Source organism: Tupaia chinensis, unplaced genomic scaffold (genome assembly GCF_000334495.1).
Source record: "Tupaia chinensis unplaced genomic scaffold, TupChi_1.0 Scaffold000037_3, whole genome shotgun sequence".
Lineage (NCBI taxonomy): Eukaryota > Metazoa > Chordata > Mammalia > Scandentia > Tupaiidae > Tupaia > Tupaia belangeri.
In genome coordinates, this window is record NW_006159486.1 from 2410996 (window position 1) to 2415168 (window position 4173).

A 4173-nucleotide genomic window follows, 5' to 3' on the forward strand; every position below is an offset into this window, starting at 1 on the left:
CTCCACAAATGGAGCTGATTTTCCTACCTAAAGATGCTTGTGGTAACTGCAAGTTGAGATTTGGGCCTAAGAATGAACTACACTTTCCAAGAAAGTCATTGTAGGGCAACACGCTTTCATCAAAATTTTACAATACTCTCACAGAAGCCAGTTTGCTCCACTTAATTAACTTTGGAAGTTGAACACCTTGTGATGTTCAATGTTGCTCGGCTTGAACATTTGGAATATCAAGCAGTTTAACACTGTTTTCCGATGGATATTTGGAAATGAACCTTGCTTTTCTAGATAATCATGTAGTTTCTCAGCCATAATCTGCAATTTTCCTTGGAGTATCAGAAAGATCTATGGCAGAAAGACTCCACTCATGAAGCTTATTTTCATACCTAAAGATCTTTGTTGTAGCTGCAAGTTGAGTTTTGGTCCTAAGAATGCACTCCCCTTTCCAAGCCTAGTAATTCTAGGGAAACCGATTCCAACGAAATTTTACAATACACTCACCGAAACCAGTTTGTTCCAGGTACTTAACTTTGGAAGTTGAACCCCTTATGATGTTCAATGTTGCTCTACTTGAATATTTGGTTTAGGAAGCAGTTTGACTCTGTTTTACAATAGACGTTTTGAAATGACGTTTTCTTTTCCCAGATAAGCATGTCGTTTTTCAGCCAAAATCTGTATTTTCTTTGGAATATCGAAAAGATCTTTGGCAGAAAGACTCCACTCATGGAGTGAATTTTCTCACCTACAGATCTTTGATGTAGCTGCAAGTTGAGTTTTAGGCCTAAGAATACAGTACACTTTCCAAGCAAAGTAATGCTAGGGAAAGCCACTTCCAATGAAATTTTATAATACACTCTCAGAAACCAGTTTGTTCCACTTCCTTAACTTTTTAAATTGTACACCTCGTGATGTTCAATGTTGCTCTACTTGAACATTTTGTTTCTGAAACTATTTTTCTCTGTTTTACAATGTATTTTTTGAAATGAATCTTACATTACCTGTTAAGCAAGTAGTTTTTCAACCAAAATATGTACTTTTCCATGGAATATCAGAAAGATGTTTGGCAAAGTGACTCCACTCATGGAGCTGATTTTCACACCTAAAGATCTTTGTTGTACCTGCAAGTTGAGTTTTGGGTCTAAGAATGCACTACACTTTCCCAGCAAAGTAATACTAGGGAAACACACTTCCACCGAAATATTACAATACACTCCCATAAACCATTTAATTCCTCTTACTTCACTTTGCAAGCTGAACACCTAGTGATGTTCAATGTTGCTCTACTTGAACATTTTGCTTTGTAAGCTTTTTGATACTGTTTTACAAAGAGGTTTTGAAATGTCACTTTTTTTCCCTAAGTAAGCATGTCATTTTTCAGTCAAAATCTGTACTTTTGCTTGGAGTATCATAAAGATCTGACGCAGAAAGACTCCACTCATGGTGCTGATTTTTATTCCTATAGATCTTTGATGTAGCTGCACGTTGAGTTTTGGGCCTAAGAATGCAATGCAATTTCAAAGCAAACTGAGTGTAAAGCAGGCCGCTTCCAAAAAATGCTAAGATGTTTGTGGTAGCTTTAGGGTTAGTGTTAGTCATTAGGGATAGAGTTAGTCTTAGGGTTATGTTTTAAGGATTGTGCAAGGGTTTGGGTTAGCGTTAGGGTTAGTGTTTTAGGAATAGTATTAGGGTTAGGGTTAGTTTTAGAGTTTAAGGATAATGCTAGATTTAGTGTTAGGGTTAAGGGATAGAGTTACGGTTTGGGTTAGATATTATGGATAGTGTTAGGGTTAGGGTTAGGGTTAGCGTGTAGTGTTAGGGTTAGGGTTAGTGTTTAGGGATAGTGTTAGTGTAAGGGTCTAGGGATAGTATTATGGTAACGGTTAGTGTTTATGGTTAGTGTTAGGGTTAGGGTTTAGGGATAGTGTTAGGGTTAAAAGTAAGGATAGTGCTAGGGTTAGCTTTAGTGTTAAGGAACAGTGTTAGAGTAAGGGGTAGGGTTGAAGGATAGTGTTAGGGTTAGGGTAAGTGTTAAGGTTTAGGGGTAGTATTAGGGTTAGGTTTAGGTTAGAGTTTAAGCATAGGACAAGGGTTAGGGTTAGGGTTAAGGGACAGTGTTAGGGTTAGGGTTACAATTTAAGGATAGGGTTTGGGTTAGATTTAGGGTTTCGGTATAGTGTTCGGTTCATATTAGGGTTTAGTTATAAGCTTAAGGTTTGGGTTAGTGTCCACCTAGATTTCTGGTTGAATTCTGGACAGGGGATTCTGGATGGGAATCGGTAGGTGCAGTGTCCGCTTGTTCGCCAAGTGCCTTCAGATGTACCAGGCTGCTGGTTACTACAGCAAATGTGGCAGTCTGTGAAGAGTGGAAGAGGGAGAAGCACCTAGTGATGTTTAATATTGCTCTACTTGAACATTTGGTTTTGGAAGCTATTTGACACTGTTTTACAATTTACGTTTTGATATGTAGCTTATTTTTCCCAGATAAACATGTCGTTTTTCAGCCAAAATCTGTACTTTTCCTTGGAGTATCAGAAAGATCTATGGCAGAATGACTCCACTCATGGAGCTGATTTTCACACCTAACAAACTTTGCAGTAGCTGCAAGTTGAGTTTTGGACCTACGAATGCAATACTATTTGAAAGCAAACTGAGCATAATGCAGGCCTCTTGCAATCAAATGCTAAGATGTTTGTGGTCGGGTTAGTGTTAGGGTTAGCCTTTAGGTATAGAGTTAGGGTTAGTGTTGTGGATTAAGGATAGTCATAGGGTTAGGGTTAGGGTTACAGTTTAGCATTAGTATAGGGTTATGATAAGGGTTAGAGTTTAAGGATAATGCAAGGGTTAGTGTTAAGGTTAAGGGATAGTGTTAGGGTTAGGTTTAGAGTTTAAGGATAGTGTTAGGGTTAGGTTTAGGGTTTTGGAATAGTGTTAGGGTTACTGTTTGTGTTTAAGTTTAGTGTTAAGGTTAGGGTTAGGGTTAGGGTTTAGGGATAGTGTTAGGGTTCGGGCTAGGGTTAGAGTTTATAGATAGTGCTAGGGGTAGGGTTAGGCTTAAGCAACAGTGTTAGGGTTAGGGTTAGGGTTTAAGGGTAGGCTTAGGGATAGTGTTAGTGTTAGGGTTTAGGGATAGAGTTAGGGTTAGCCTTAAGGTTTAGGTATAGGTTTAAGGTTATGGTTTGTGTCTGCCTAGTGTTCTGGATGAATCCTGGACTGGCGAGTTTGGATGGGGGTAGTTAGGAGGAGTGTCCCTTTGGTCGTCAGGTGCTTTAAATGTACCTGGCTGCTGGCTACTACAGCAAACGGCACAGTCTGTGGAGAGTGGAAGAGGAAGAAGTGCAAGTAGATTTTCAGCCAAAATTTGCACTTTTTCTTAGAATATCAGAAAGATCGTTGGCAGAAAGACTCCACTCATCGGGCTGCATTTCATACCTAAAGATCTTTGTGGTAGCTGCAAGTTGAGTTTTTTGTTGTAGCTGTAAGCTGAGTTTTGGGCCTAAGAATGAACTTCATTTCGAAAGCAAAGTAATACTAGGGAAACCCGCTTCCAACATAATTTTACAATACACTCTCATAAACCAGTTTGTTCCACTTATTAACTTTGGAATTTGAACACCTAGTGATGTTCAATGTTGCTCTACTTTAACATTTGGTTTTGGAAGCTGTTTGATACTGTTTGACAATGGATGTTTTGAAATGAACCTTACTTTTCAAGATAATCATGTAGTTTTTCAGCCATAATCTGCAATTTTCCTTGGAGTATCAAAAAGATCTATGGGAGAAAGACTCCACTCATGGAGCTTATTTTCATACCTAAAGATCTTTGTTGTAGCTGCAAGTTGAGTTTTGGTTCGAAGAATGCACTACACTTTCAAACCAAAGAAATACTAGGGAAAATGGCTTCCAAAGTAATTTTAGAGTACACTCACAGAAACCAGTTTGTTCCACTTATTTGACTTTGGAAGTTCAATACATAGTGATGTTCAGTGTTGCTGTACTTGAACATTTGGTTTTCAAAGGTGTTTGATACTCCTGAAGAAGCCACGGGCCTTCAGGACAAGGTTCCACAAGGCTACAGTGAACTAGATTTTAAAGAGAATGAAGATTTTCTACTAATAATTCAGCCTCCAACAAACGAGCTAGTGGCAGAAGAAGCCACGGGCCTTCAGGACAAGGTTC